The sequence below is a fragment of the Apus apus genome, chromosome 2 (assembly GCF_020740795.1).
Source record: "Apus apus isolate bApuApu2 chromosome 2, bApuApu2.pri.cur, whole genome shotgun sequence".
Lineage (NCBI taxonomy): Eukaryota > Metazoa > Chordata > Aves > Apodiformes > Apodidae > Apus > Apus apus.
In genome coordinates this window covers 144,229,532-144,246,380 of record NC_067283.1, presented here as the reverse complement: position 1 = coordinate 144,246,380, position 16,849 = coordinate 144,229,532, and positions in this window count along the sequence as shown.

Genomic DNA, 16,849 nt, shown 5'->3' with positions numbered 1-16,849 from the left:
TTTTTTTTTTTTTTTTTTAATAAAGTGGAAGCACTGGAGTGTTTGTGAGAAATGGAGGAAACATTCTTTGAGAGTCTACTAATTCCAGTAAAGAAGGAGGGTTCCTTTTAAAAATTTGATGAATCTGTTTTAGATGCTAAACTAAGCTATAGGTTGAGTGTTCAAAATCAAGTAAGCAAGGGGGCTCATAAATTTACATTCACAAACTGATTATACCTGTAATTTACAACTCTTTTAGGTACCATTTACCAGCTCTATTACTTAATGAAGTTTTGTCATAGTTCTGTAGATATTTTATAAGTCTGAAGCCACTGGTGCAACCAAACATACTGTATTGCAAACAAAGATTGAAACAAACTTGTCTTGAGAATGCTAAGAGTGACTGCATGCAATTGGTGAGAAAATCGAGGTACATTTTTAATTAAAAGATTTAATTATCAGAATCTGTTCTAGTGGAAATTGTCTGTGACATCTATCCACTATCAGAAGGGCTGTGGGGGTCATATTCACAAAAGTTGGTATCTAATATGAAATTAAGATAATTTAGCTAATATTAATAATATTAGTTTAGCTTATATTAATATTAATTTCTGTCCTGGAGTTCCTGACACATTTAACAGAAAGGAATTTGTTGAGGTTGGTTTAAAATGAAATCTTAGATTGTATAAAGATGTGTATGTATTCTTAACTGTTCTTAAAGGCCACCTTCAGGCTGCACAGTTCTGTGTTACCCAGTGCACCAAATACAGAGCATGAAAACTAGTCAGCATGAAGCCATTGGTAAAGACCTCTTGGTACCTGAGTTAGTTCCTTTAGAGCAAGCATAGGTCTCTCCACATTCTGCACAGTGATCTACCATGCTATTTGCTTTAAATATTTACATGTGTGAAAAATCTTTCTGGCTGTGTTGGGGAAAAATTTTACATCATACAAGTATTTGCAGACCCACATGTATTCAGACCTGCTTGAGACTGAATAATGTCTCTTTTCTGTCTCTTGTAAATCCAGGTAAAATTTCTACCACACTCTGTACCTACTAGGGGTCAATGAAATTTTCATAGTAAAAATAAAAGGCTACAGAAATTACTTTTGGATAGTTTGGGGTAACCCACTTTGTTTTATGCTTAAGCATACAAAGTGCCATAGTTCTGCCAACATGCTGTCACAGAATTTTAGATAGCAAATAAATGACAACTTTGTTCTTATGAATGAACCAAGATTTGCTAAAAATCTAAAATTGTACTGGTTGTACACATGTGAGTCACAAATATAGACTTCCACTTAGTATGCACCAGTTTCTGCAGGTGGAGCACTGGTACTAAACCATCATTCCCATGTGATTAGAAAGGAAGAGGAGATCTTACTGGAACAACTCTTTATTAAGAAATTAGATTTCAATTTTTTGGATGAGGACACAATTACCTGCAATTCAATGTGCTGGCTTGGCCAAGCAGCTGAGTCACCATAACCGACTACACACCACTACTGTGACCTTCGCTGAAGTGAGAAGTGCACCCTGAAGTTTTCAACCTGCTAAAGAGCTCATAATTTATTTAGAATTTAAAATATCCCTTCTTTTGTTTCTCTCCTGCCACAGGAGGGGCAGGGTGACCGTCAGGGGAGTGGCAGCAGTAAATACATAGAGCTTTCCTGGTCTGTGAGGTGTCACTAACCTTTGCTTTCCAGCAGCTGACAATCTCTGGGGAAAGGGGGCACTCAGTGGCTGAGTTACCGTCTCCAGTTCCTAGATAGTGCTGTGAACAACTGACAGTGAAGTATCCCTCTTCAGCGGCATAAGTTGTGTGCTTCTTCCATTATACAGAACCCAGGGGTGTGAACTGCCTTGTATACTGTGTCAGAGAGCATCCGACTGCATGGGTCAGTGAAGAGAGAAGGAGTACTGGAGCCATTCTGTGATTCAGACTGCTTCTGAAGTGGGCCCAGTATTTCTTTCCAAGCTGGAACCATTTCAGGATGAGTTTTGCAAGCTCTGAAGCAGGAAACTCTTCAGAAGAACCCTGTCAAATCTCATTAGGAAGTTATAGATGACCTTTGAAGTTACTTCAATTTGTTTGAACAGTTTCTAGTTTGTTGAAGCTGGTGAAGTGAATCCTTGCCTTTCACAGCTTCAGTGCTTTATTTTTTTCAAAGCATTTTGCAGATACTCAGTCATCTTCAAACTGCTTTTAGAGAGCAGATAAGTGATGCCACTTTCACAAATGTCGATGGAGAACTGAGGCTGAGCACAGCTCACCCTTGGCATGTTCTATTAAAGAGAAGTTTCAAGAGCTAAAGAAACAAGCACGGGTCTCCAAGCCTAGCCAGAAGTTATCTGAACTGCTGTTAGCTCACTAAGGTGTGAAAAAAATTGGTCTAAATCTTACAGCATTTGTATTGACTGATTTAAACAGCAGTAATAGGAAGAACAGCTCTACCATACAGGATTTAGCTCTGTATCGTGCAGGCTACTCTAGGTAGTCATTGACTAAAACACATGACTATGAAACGAACCTTAGCAGATTAGATTCTTGTCACGCTGGCTCATGCAGGAGTCATCGTTCGCTGCCGTCACTAAACGTGCAGGCGTAAGAAAGTGATGAATCGAGGAGGGGCTTTCCCTTCTTCCCTAGAAGGCGGCTCTGGAGCCTTCCTCTCTGCTTACGAATCACAGCTGCTCAGTGCTGCCAGGAAACCACAGAAAGGCAGCAGAGTCATGCAAAACTTTTCCATTTTTTTTTAAATGAAATCGTAATGTCTATCCTCTAACGGCTAAGCAAAGTGGAAATCATTCCAAACCACCAGAATTGCGTTTGCATTGCTCATTGGGAGGCTACCACCATCTGAATCTCAGATAACCCACACATCCCAGTGGAGATGCAGCCTGTGTACGTGGAACAAACTTCTCAGAATTTGTCCTACGTTTTCAAAGATAATGTTATTTTCTTACTGATTGCAATTTTTTTTTTTTAACTGAAACAGTGGCCATAAATCAAGCTTTCTTCTGTTTTTCAAAATTATATTTTTCTTGTATTGTAATATTTTTTTTTTCCAACACATTTTAGATCTCTCTTGCCCAGCAAATAACCTTACACACCTTTGTGTAAAGTAAGTTTTTCTGTAGATATGTTGCTAAAGGAAAAAAAAAAAGATAAATCATTCATTTGTAAGAAAAGTAAAGGTACTGTAAAATTCAGACAAAACTTCCAAAGAGCAACATAGCGTGGAAATAAGTGCATAATATAGGCAGAGTTTCAGAGCCCTTCATATTTTTTTGGAAATCCAAACTATTTTCTTGCTTTTTATGCTTATCATGTCAGGCATGAAAAGTGCCAGTTGAAGAGTTGAATATGATGGAAAAATAGCCTTGGAGAAAAAGTGCTGGAGTCTGTGTTTTCCTCCTAGGTTGGCCTGTTAGCTGATAAAGGTGATGCCTTGTCTCACATCAAGGTCCTCAGTGGACTAGTGTCCTGATTGCCTGACCTATGATATTTTCTCTCCTAGATCAGCCAGGTGTGAGTGTTGATCAGGTGTTTCATCACCACAGGACAGTAGAGCTTCCCATTGCACACATTTTGTACAGGAACTACAGGAGTGAAGATTCAGCCTCAGAAATTGCAGTGACATTACTACTATTATTTCAGTGTCAGTCTGATATTACATCCCAGCACAAAGTACTGGGCTTCAGCTATAAATAAATGGGCTTCAGCTAAAACATTGACTCATGTTTCACACTGGTTGCAGGCAGCGCTATGGTGTATCTCACTTTCTACCTGATCTGTGGGTGTATTAGTTACACAAAGATTGACTCAGTCACTAAACCATTTGTGGAATCTACAGCCCCACCGCAGGCTCAAAAATACATTCAAGCCACCTGCAAAGGATATCTTTAGAAGAAGAAGGCTGGAGATGGCTTTTGGCACAAACCCAGAACACATCCTTTCAACTAACATTTGGCTTACTGGATTTTGTTGTATAGCTATATTAAGCCTCCCCTTAATGCTTTTTAACTTCTTACTTGTAAGTTCGAGCCCCTTTCAGGGAAGATCATGTGTTCTTCACCTTTTGCAGCAGTATAAGTTGGGGTTGTAACAAGGCCAGACCAAGCTGGTTTGCAGCCAAACCAACTTCTTGAGGGTTGAGCAAAAATTTATTTCATTATAAAGTGGCATGAATCATGTCAGTCATTCTCTTGCCTGCTTTGTGATTAATGTGCTTGCACTTATGGATTGCATTTAGGCAGCTTCCATCAGCCTTGGTAGTTCCTGTAGCAGGGTGGTTTGGCTGGTGAGTCTCTGTTGCCTACTGCCCTGACTCTAGCCTCTTTGTTTTGGCTATTTCACTCTCAATTTCCTCTTTGGTGACAGAAAAAATAGTCTTCATAAAGGAAGAAGGAGTGATAGATACTTGCTTTTTGCAAGTAGAAAACAATGTCCCAGATCTGACCTCAGCAAAACCGCTCCGTGTGGCACTTTACTAGTTATGCCTTAAAGAACTGGATTGTGTCCAGGCCCTGGTGTGGTACTAATTACCACAGCTTTTGGCTAAGAATGAACTATAAATCTTTAAACACCAACAAGTCTGATTAGGCTTGATTTTTTTTGGCACTGCTGCGGTACCTCCAAACAGAAAAATGTTTTTACAAAACAGGTTCAGAACATCTGATACTTCCTTGCACGCAACATTTATCACACATAGGTTTATCGATGCAGGAAGTGAGTTTCCCAGTTTTATTCTTTAAAAAATTGGGGTAAGGCCAGATCTTCAAGTGATAGAAATCAGCATAACACTGTTGTCCTGTGTCATGTTTTCAGTAGTTCAGGATATAGCTCTTGGATTTTAATCCTGGAGGCTGGTGGTAGACAAGGTCTACCAGGTCATGTTGTCTAAGTCCTTGTCAGTGAAAAATTGTTCCCTTGTGTACAGAAATAGGAAGCAGCTCTACTTTGTTTTCAGTATTTCCCCTCTACAAATGGTATTATCACCACCTTCCCTTGGGATTCTGCTCTATTCAGATGGGGATTTTCCTGGCCCTAAGCTCTGAATTTTTATTTCACATTCAGATCCACAGTTTCTATATCCAGGTAATAATTTTCCCTTTGTCTGCTTGCATTCTTCAGATATCTATAGACCATTACCATGCCTGAGCTTTTCTCTCTTAAACAACCTTTAAATACTTAATTCTTAGTTGTTCATAAAAAAATAAATTCTCTTTAAATCTATAATTGTTCTTAAATGTCATTTAACAAACTGCCTTTGGTTTGCCAGAAATAGCTTGCTATCCAACAATGAATGCAATATGCAGGTGCAGATGATCAGACTGGAGCAGAGATGGACTTTAAAGGAGGTGAGAAAGAGAGGAGACACAGACCTTCATGTGCTTGGCTGAGCTGCAGGTGTCATTTTGAGTGGAGAACTTCTCCATAGTAACACTCAGTGATTTCATTTTTCTTCCAGAACAGAGGGATACAGAGCAGGAGAAGCATCTTTCAGCTCTTAAGTATCCAATGTAAAGAAGTAACCTAAATACTACTCCAGACTGCATCCTCACAGAGGTCACTTGCAATGGTCATATCCAGGAAACTGACCTGATCATAATCCTGTATCTAGGATTTTCAGTCTTTCCTAACCATTTTCCAGTGAAGATGATTACTTAAGTGTAGTGAACTTATGCCTAGTAGCAAGCAGGTTTGTGCCAATAGTTACGTTTCATAGGCCTGACAATAGTACCCCAGGGACTTCCAGGCACACTTGGAACAGAACCAGAAAACTAGTGTGCCTTATATCACTGTGCAGCTTTCTTGCATAGTAGTATTTGGAGCTATTTCCTTTGGGACATACTACAAAAATCAATGTACATGTCATGGAAATCGATGGAAACTGCACATGCTCTTTCACAATTCCTCTGACAATGGGAGCAGCTTCTTGTGCAAGGTGAGAAGAAACACTCGTAAAAAAGAAAAGTCCAGTAACTAAGCTTGAGTTTACATAGGACTAAGAGAAATGGCTGCAGAGCTGGGTAAAGATAGCATTGCTAGCTTTAAATTAACTTGCTTAGTAAGTTCTGAATTACCTTCCTGTTGGAGGTGACTTAAACTGTGCGTAGCCTTGTGGTGCTACAGAATTCCTGGTATCAAAACTTGCTAATCCCCTTTCAACATACAAAAATTTTGCTTAAAATTTTCAATTTGATCTTTGCCTGGGTCCAAAAATTTGCATGGCACAGGAATGTCTCCATTTGGCTTTGTATGCTGCTGTGAGGAACAACCACCACTTCCACAATAGACCCTCCTCCTTCTCTTTCTCTACTTATGCTCTTGTGTTTGTTTCTACAAACACTATCTAGTGGACAGTCCTTCCTCAAGTCAGCAATGAAAGTGATGAGGCCTCGTGGATGAGGTACATAAATACCATGTCATGTCCTGCTGTTTGATACTGTCTGAACGTTGCTGTTGTGTCCATGTAGCTACAGAAATATCAGTATCTGAAGGATTTCTGTGAGGCATGGTTAACCACTGGCATCTACACACCCTACTGACGTGGGCAGAAGTGCACCTGGGAGACCTGCCCAAATCGCAAACACCGACAATCCTGAACCGGAAAGCTCTTGTTAAGGAATGATTGTAAAATTAGCAATATCATTAGAATGTGTGATTGCTACATCAAAGCCCAGTTTGGCACCAGTCTCCAGTCCTTCCAGCACCACTTTATGAAGCACTCAGCAGCCTCTCGGTGGTGTTTAATATCTGTTAGTTAAAGATGCCAAGAATGAGACACAGAGATGGAAACACTCCCTCCGTAATTTTTGCTGTGGCCACAACCTGGGAAAATGCAATCATATTAAAATGAAATGAATGATGGATTCAGTCCACAGGAATGTCCTGAAAATAATTTGTGAAAAAAATACAGTGCTTTTGAATATTCTATACCTGTCTTGCATATCTTTAACAACTTAAAGAATAAGTAATTTTGTTTGGTGTATGAGGAAATAGTATGAATTTATCCTAAATAAATCAGGAAAGTGGACCTGGAAAACTGTAGATAATCTAAAAACTGAAACAAATATACCAAAAAATTATAGGAAGCAGTTTTCCATATTGTGTCTGTGATCAGTCATATTGGGTGAATTTGACTTTATGTGTTTTATCACAAATGGTTGTGATTATTTCTACATTGAATTGGCTGGAGGCAGCCCCAGAAAATATGAAATTACTTGTAACCTATTACTAGCCAGACGGCTGGGAAAAGTCATGAATGAAAGGGAAAAATATGGCCTGTTGCAGGATCCAAACCATAAATATGGGACCTCTCAACAGACACCCTAATATGTAGTTGGAAAGAAGAGAATATGACAGGGTTAAAGAAAATAACTTTATTAGTGTTGCAATGATTCCTGAATATGTTTCTCTTTCATTTTTAAAGAAAAGAAAATACTACAAGACTGTAGTTAGATCTTTGTTTTATACTTATCCAAGCTTATATAAACAATGTATTCTCACATTTTTTATATATATGTGTCCTTTTGGATACATTCACAGATGTAATATTGGAAGTCATTCTAATATAAAATACTTCTTGTTTTTTTTGGTTTCCAGGGTATTCAGGCCCAAAACACAGCCTGAACTCTTTGGGTTTTTTGAATTCAGTTTCTGCATTCACTTTGTCACTGTTAAAACCCTGATAAAAAAGACAATAGTCCAATTTATTCAATGAGATTAGGCGATATTTCCAATCAGAACAATTCTTCCACTGAAGTCTAGCTATACAAATTTGTAGTTCCCTGGATGGTAAAATGGATCTTGGTCTTCATTGCCATGAAACATGCAGGGCAAAAGCCACTGAATATAGCATTTGAAACTAGATGAGGATGTACAGTGTTTTCCAGCTGCTAGAGAAGTTGTAAATGTAAGTGTACGTAATGATAGTAATGATATGATGCGTTTGTGTGCTGCTTTTTGCTGGGATAAAGTTAATTTTCTTCACAACTGGTGAAGCTGGCAGCTGGTATGGGGCTGTATTTTGTGTCTGTGTTGAAAACAGTGTTGGTAACACAGGGATGTTTTTCTTTCAGCTGAGCAGTTCTTATACACAGACAGGCCTTTTCTGCTCCTCACACCATCACATCAGTGAGAGTGGGTTGGGGTTGCACAAGAAGTTGGGAGGGGACAAGGCTGGGACAGCTGACCCCAGCTGACCAAAGGGATATTGCATACCATACAATGTCATGCTCAATATATAAAGCTGGAGGAAGAAGAAGGAAGGGGGAGAGGGGGTGTTCAGAATTATGGCATTTGTCTTTCCAAGTACCCATCATGTGTGATGGAGCCCTGCTCTCCTGGAGAGCTGAACACCTGCCTGCTGATGGGATTAGTGAATTAATTCCTTATTTTGCTTTACTTGCATGTGCAGCTTTTGCTCTACCTATTAAACGGTTTTTATCTCAACCCATGAGTTTTCCCACTTTTATCCTTCCAATCATCTCCCCCATCCCAGTGGGGGTTGAGAGGCAAGTGAGCAAGTGGCTCTGTGGGATCTTGTTGCTGGCTGGTGTTAAACCTTGATACACACATAAGCCTTTTAGTAATTTAATAGATGTTACAACATCGAGTGTCTTGTTGAAAGGGAAGTGATGGCACCCACCCCTTTGTATTGGTGTGGGGATTTGAAATCCACAGCCTGGATCCTTGTGATGCCAGGGCTCTGTGAAGAGCAGACATTGCTTTGCAGTGTGGACACAGTCAAAAACTCAGAGAGCTGGCAGATCTTCAGCCTCCTCATGTGCAGACCTTGATTTTGTTCTCCAAGAATTTGTCTAGCTCTGGGGATGCCAAGGCACCACTTTTATTTGGTAATAATTGTGCAAGACCTTATCTGAATGCAGAAGTCTAACCCAACAATTCAACATTGTTGCTACTATGGACAATGTTACTAATGGGTTCCATTGCTTGGTTGCTTTGTCTCTAACAATAACCGAAGGTCAGATCCTGAATCTGATGCCAGTTTGCTTCCTGAATCAAATCTGCTAAGAAAAACAATTAGAAGTGGGGGAAAAATCAAAATATGAGGAAGTGAATGTTTTTCATTATTATTTAAAACATATGAAAAAACTAAGTTGTGGGACTTCTGTAAAAAAATCTGAAACTTATTGGAGAAAAGAAGATTTCACCCAAATGCAGAAGGACTGAAGTCTAGGATAAGAATTTTGAGTCTCCCATGTTTTGTCAGTAGCAAAATGTACTGTAAGGATGTAGAAGTTTCTTGTGTTGTTGTTTGCTATTTTCTAAATTGTATCCCAGTGCTTGACATTCTGGAGAAGGAGAGGACCCAAAACTGAAGCAGAAATCAGAGCCTTCTTTAAGTTGCACTGCCAATATGTCTAGCAGCCATCTGTTACATCTACGCACAAATCTGAAACAAACTTGAATATCTAGTGGCTTTGTGTTTAACAAAACTCTAGATTAAAGGCTGCAGTACTGCCACAGGCTACAGTCTATTGGCTCTTTGCAGCAGGCTGCATGCCATAAAGTTTGAAAATGTTATGGAGACATATACATATCATGGTGATGTTGCAAGAAGACTACCGGACTATTTTTCTGGCAACAAGAGAGCCAGTATAATCTGTTCACAGAAAATCCTAAGCTACCCATGTGGCTACGTACAAATTCTGCTCTGTTGTTTTCAGCCTAGCTCAGATTCAATTTATCACGGTGGTCTGGCATTTGAATGTGGCATGCACATGGTGCCACTGTCATGAGCAGCTCTTAACAATCTTCTCAGTTTTTCTGTGCTCTGGACACAAAGGCTACTTGGGGGGATCACAAGTCTGAGCAGAAAAATACTTCTATATTTTACAAATACCTGGCCAATCTCAGGTGAGATTCCTTTGAAGTGCTGTGGACAGGTCCATTTTACAGAGACAGAATGGTTTGGGTGAATTCCTGCATTGTATTCATACCACTCCCCTGACTCTTCACCTGAGCATCCTGTTATTTTATGGCCATTAGTGAGTGTGAATTTTCTAACAGCTGTGAAAAGAGAAAAAAGGTTTATCCTTGTCTTGCGTATGGGAACCGGGACACTGTTTTGCACTGAGTATGTGCATCTGAGACATGAAGCTATCAATGTCTTGAACATAGGAATATTCTTCCAGATATTCAGAAATTTAAATCAGTAATGACTACATCCATGAAGCTTATTAAACTACTTGGCTTTTTGTTTATTAATACTGTCCATTATTTAGTTGTAGCAAACAGTGTACTGTCTCCTTCCACCATTTCTCTCAGCTGCTCATCTCATAAGAGAAATAATTTCATATACATTGTGGAACGTTGTTTAGGTGAAACAGGTGCAGGGCATCACTAACCTGTAATAATCTGTAGTGATGAAGTAGAGCAATACTTTGAAACTCTTACTACTAGCTACTTCTTCCTGGATTAAGAAGTTTTTCTTTCAAAAGGGATTATTTGTCATTAGGTGAAAATGTAAGGTGCACTTTACCTTGTGCATTACCATACCTTGAATCAAAAGTTTTCCATTGTGCTTCACTGGGACTACAGATACAGCCATAGAATATTCAGTCTGCCTCAGGGTAAGAACATAATAATACATGACAGAAAAAAAAATTTGGGAAAATGTCTCCAAAACATTCTCAATTTCTGCATACTGTTTCATTATTTTATATCATCTTTTTAATATCAAAGTAGATTTCTCTATATGCTTTCTCTGAAGTCAGAACCCAGTTCTATATGATCAGATCAGCCGCCTCTCAGAGAGGAGTGTCCCAGCAATAGCAAGTGGAGTATTCTCCTGCTACCTACCACAGTGAAGTGGGAGTAGGGAAATAAACCCCCTTGCAAACCCCTCGATAGTGATACATGAGTATAGAAGAGCTGCCAGACCTTGTTGAAGGAGGAGGGCAAGGAATATGTATGTATTTTTTCTTTCTTTCTTTCTTTCTTTCTTTCTTTCTTTCTTTCTTTCTTTCTTTCTTTCTTTCTTTCTTTCTTGCTTGCTTGCTTGCTTGCTTGCTTGCTTGCTTGCTTGCTTGCTTGCTTGCTTGCTTGCTTCCTTTCTATCTATCTATCTATCTATCTATCTATCTATCTATCTATCTATCTATCCATCTCTCCTGCCTACAAGCAATTTTTATGATTTCAGGACCTCAGTCAAAATCTTATGAGAAACTGCAGTGAAAGTGTCAGAAATGCCAAGCAGTGACAAGAGGGAGATGTAAAGCCAGCACCATGGAGAAAGGACTTCAATGGAGGAAGGAGCACCCTTCAATGTGCATGGAGAGTCCCAATACACTGAGCTACTTTTAATGATGTATAATTGTGCTCCACCTGGCTTCAGTTGGTGACATTGTTATAGTTTCCTTGAAGTGAAGAGTGTTGTTCAGATGAACCTTACAGTTCAGCTCAAAATGTAATGAAAAATAAAGAAGGTAATGTCAGGCAGCACGTGGGTAAAACATCTGTGCACGAGAGAGAGGATACACTTCTGACCATGGAACTAGTACAGGTCAGGTATGTTAACAGCCTTTTGGACATAACCAGAAATCCCAGGGAAAGGTGCATGCTCAATTTTTAAATTTTGATTTCTTCTCTATTAAAGCCGGCCAAAAGCATAAGAAAGGAATTGCAAAAAGGCTGGAGAGCTGATACTAGTCACAGGTTTGTTTGATACTTATATCTATCTGACTGCCAGTCAGGACACATTGAAGGCATCCATAGCTATAATCTTTATACATTTTAGTCTAAGTGATTGTCATGGAAATTCATGGTGGAAAAGTTCAAGCTGCAGTGCAGAAATATCATCATGATTCCCAATTGCACAGCATGCAAAGTAAGCATTGCATAAGTGAAGGGCAAGGTTTTCAAATATTTGGTCTGTACTTGCAAGTCTCCTGGTGATCTTAAGAAATAAGTATAAAATGAGAAAACCAAGTGACCATCAAAAAGTGGAGCAAGATTTCAAAAATTTTTCCAGAATTTTGGCAGCCCTACAGAAAGGAACTCAGGGGTACTAGTGGTTGAAAAGTTGGACGTGAGCAAACAATGTGCACTTGCAGCCCAGAGGGCCAATTGTGTCCTGGGCTGCATCAAAATATGTGTGGCCAGCGGGGCCAGGGAGGTGATTCTGCCCCTCTACTCTGCTCATGTGAGGCCACAGCTGGAATACTGTGTACAGTTCTGGGGACCTCAGCACAGGAAAGGCATGGAGCTGTTGTAGAGGGTCCACCTCTGTTGGGAAGAGCCACCAAGATGATCTGAGGGCTGGAGCACCTCTCCTATGAAGACAGGCTGAGGGAGTTGGGGTTGTTCAGCCTGAAGAAGAGAAGGCTCCAGGGAGACCTTATATCAGCCTTCCAGTACCTGAAGGGGCTACAGGAAAGCTGGGGAGGGGCTTTTTAGAAGGTTATGTAGCGATAAGACAAGGGGCAATGGCCTTAAACTAGATCAGTGTATATTTAGATTGGTTATTAAGAGGAAGTTCTTTACAATGAGTGTGGTGAAGCATGGAACAGGTTGCTCAGAGCAGTGGTGGAGGTCCCATCTCTGGAGACATTCTAGGTCAGGCTTGACAAGGCTCTGAGCAACCTGATCAAGTTAAAAAGTCCCTGCTCACTGCAGGAGGGGCTGAACTAGATGGCCTTTAAAGGTCCCTTCCAATCCCACACATTTTATGATTCTATGAATTTCCTCATGATATTGTAGTTCACATGATGATATTGTAGACCAGCACTGCAAGTAAAGGCAATTAAACAAATTAAAGCATATTTTTTAAAAAGCAGATAATTTTTTTCAGTTTTAATTCACATGTCAGAATCCAAATGACCCAAATTTGCAGAAATACAGATAATTGCAAAACCCATGAAAGATCTATTCAGTCCATGCCAGGATTATATAAAACAAATATTTATATTACAGTCAGAATGTGACCCCCACTGTCTTTTTCTCATTCATTCTCCAATTAAAAATTAATTGAGTTGTTTTCACACCAGAGAAACTGGTGCTAGAAACAACTTCAGATGGAAATAACTATGAAAAGAATAGACTGAAGCCATAATGATAACGGAGGAAAATAGTAAATATCTTTATTAAATTATTTAAGAACAAGATCTCCATCTTTAAATTTCATCTATCTGAATTCATATGTTCTTAATGTTGTGATCAACTTTAAAAATATTTTTCCCTTGGGTCTGGCACCGAATATTTGATGGATTCAGCCTACAGTAATATTCGTTTCACTGTCAAAAGCAGCAAAACTGAAGATGACAACTCCTTTCCTTGTAAGCTCAAATCTTACACATATTAGTTTGCCTTTGAAGTGACTATTCTTGGAAACCACTCTCCTGTCCTTTCAGATATCAGAGCTGTCATAAGTACATTATAATAATCCATATAATGGACCCAGTTAAAACAATCTCATAGTTATGAAGTGCTGCTGGAAAGGAAACCTTTGCTTTCTGACTCCAGGTCCATGATGTGGACGTGTCCTCCCATGATCTCTGCTCTCTGATCCTGCTCAGAGTCATGTCATTGGAAATCTTTTTGTGGGATCCATGCATCACCCACTGATGCAGCTCGGTGTGGTAGGCGTGATGGCTCCTCACTCTGCCTGCTGTTGGCAGGTCACCCTGTAAACCTGTAAAACCCTGTAAAAGACCTTGGGTTTTTTCTGTCTTCTTGTAGGAAGAGTTTAGGCTAATGAGGCACTTTGTAAGACCCCGTTTAAATCCTCTTTCTAAAGGCTCAATACCATCTGGTTCATAAACACCAGTCTGTACCAGACCTGCTCTTACTCAATGCTATAGAAGAGAAAAGGAGGAAAAAAACCTGTTGTCAGTCATTCCCCACACCCTGTATTCCCACTCTGCCACTTATTTCTTGGCTTCAGACTGGGAGCTATGGAGGTCTGGAACATGGACAACATCCTCAGCACACTTGGACTGCTATTTGAACATGGCTTCCAGTTTCCAGCCCAAATCCTTTCCCTTGAGGCTTTGCTAACCTGAAGTGCCAAGAGAGTTGTAGACCAGGAAGGTGCAAACAGTGCCATTGCTGCTGAGACAGGAACACAAGCCCCCTTTCTGAACCAGCCCAGCCACAGCCATCAGCCACAGGCTATTGACCGTAGCTGTAATTTCAGATGTTTGTAAGACTGGGTCAATAGCTGAGGCTCCAGCCCATTGTATTGACGAGAACACAAGAGTCCAGCTGCCAGCCATTTTAAATGAACACATTAAGAGATTGAAGGTTGTTCATGTCATCTGGGGGTGGGTATCATTCAGTCACCATATGGATGGAGGTCATGCCCCAGGATGTATTAAAGCCAAGAGCTGGAAGGAGCTTCAACTAGACAAATCACAGCAGTCGGTTCCACACAGTGTTACTGCCTGTGTGCCAGTCCTCTTCTCAGTAGCTTTTTGAAAGGGTTAAACGAGCCATATTCTTCACAGTGAAGTAGCTGAACTGTACCTGCTTTCTATAAAACAGGAGAAAATTCTGTGTTCCCAGTGCGGCATGAGGAAACACTTTTTCCTTCTCGTGCTGTTTCTATCAAGGGTACAAGGTGAGAGCTGACCAATAGTTTTGGTCCGGGCACCTTTTACTCTCTCTGCCGGCAGCTGCAGGAACAGCAGGCGCTAGGGTTTCTGAGGGCAACATCCGAAATCTCTGCATTCCGTAGTTACCAAAACACACTCCCCCTCCCCCCTCTGATGTGAGACAGTGTCCGTTTTTCTTTCTATCTGAACCAGAGTAACATCCTTTTATGTATTATTTGTCTCTTTGTCTGAATTCATGCTGTTAAGTTAAATTTCAAGGCAAAATTTAACAAGTGTAAATATATGGCTAAGTATACATTTGCCTGCCCTGTAATTTAACATAAAAATGAAGTTAATTAATTGCAAGGGAGGATAATACTTTGGGAAATGCTGGCTGCATTAAAAAGGAGACATCACTGTCCATTGTTGTCTTATTTATTTTATTTATTTTTTGTCCTATTGTGAGTAGAAGTAAGAATTGCCCTTCAACCTCTAGGTTTCTAGGATTCTATGATTCTGTTTATCATGACTGATTTGCTTATTGGCTTAATAATCAGCTAGAAATAGAAGCATTTTTTATATAGCAATTGTATTTACTAACAGAAAGATATCTTTCAAACAGGTGGATCTGTTAACAAGTGGCAACCCAACATAAAAAATAAATGAAAAAAAGCCCAGTTAAGATGAAAGCATAAACCTGAATTTTGTGCTGACATATGAACAAGACAAGATGAAGTAATTCCCTTTCCCATGGCTTCAGTTCAACGCCTGGAAATGGGGTGTGTGAATGTGGCTGTGACCACCACCCTTTAGCTCAGCTGTGGCTTCCATGCAAGGCAATAACTCCCAAACACCATGTGAGCATAAGGGGTGACTGAGTTTAACATTGGAAGAAAATTGCCACAAGGGGTGATTGAGTTTAACATCGGAAGAAAATTGCCAGCAGTAATGTTCACTCATAAAGGAAATAAATCACTGGGGTAAGAAAAATAATTGGTGGGTCTTAGCAAGGGATGTAGCCACAATCAAAAGCATTGTGCATTTTCTTGGCAGAAAATCCCTGAATATACTGTACCTACAAACAAGAAAGCTGAGGAGGTATTTCATACCCCTGGGATATGTAAAGGGCAGTGACAAGTGATAAAATCCATCTCTTCTCCCTTCCATATGAGGATCAAAAGAATTTCTTTGGTAGAAAATCATACACTTGTATCTCACTCTGTGCTGACAAAACGTTTGAGTAAAAAGATGTGAAAACAGCTCTATCTTAGCTGGGCAAGGAATGAGGAAGGAGGAAAGAGATGACTGCCAGAGAGAAAAAGTTGGCTTTTTTCCCCAATAAGAAAAGGCTGTTTCTTTCAACAGAGGAGTTTGGTTGGTCTTGCCCTCCCCTACATTCCATTATGCTTAGATTCAACACCAGAGATGAGACACTAGGTAAGCAAATCCAGTGCTCAGACGTAGTTTCCTAAAGGTCTTGTATATCTTTTCCAGCCTCTGCCTACTTGTCTGAAAGGGTGCAGGTCCCCTGGAGATGCTGTGTCACACTGGCCAGCTTCCAAGCAGGTGTCCGGATACCATCAGCCTCAAAGAGACATTTGGTGCCCTTATCTGGGCACCTGGTTTTTACCTTAGACACAAATCAGGGCTTGCTTCAGCATATCTAGAATCAAACATTGTGAGGTAGCTGCTATGATCCTGTATTCCTTGTTTAGGCCAAAGTTCATGTGGGTTATTGCACAAAAACTCTATTTTAAAAGATAGTTCAGTGGGAACCCGTAAGGACAGGGACCCTGAACTGCTTGGCTCACAGCTTCTGTTCTTATCATGTCCCCATATGCAGTGCTGACATGTAAGTCCCACCCCCCTGAATGTGGTGCCCCAGTAATCCCTCAGAGCTGACATTATCAGGCCAGAGAGGGTGGCCAGCTGAGATCTTGCTGGGGCTGACTGACAAAAGGGACAAGTGCTTCAGGGTGGAGTAGGTGCTGGAGGTGGATGTTTGCATTCAGGGGCACCACTGCACTCTTTGCCATTGTGTCTTCACCTGTGGTCATGTACTGCACATTTGTGGCTTGTTCAAACAGATGAACATGATTGTACAGGAAACTCTGCAGCTCTAAATTTAGATATTTTTTTTTTTCTCCTCTGATACTCCTAACACACTATTTTCATTTCATTTCACAGCTTCCCTGAAGCTATTAAAATATGATTCAAGGAAAACTAATAAAGATGGAAATTTTCTAGTTACAACTGATTAACAAGGGAACAGGCAACTTTCTCCTTCAAATACAGAGTCATGAT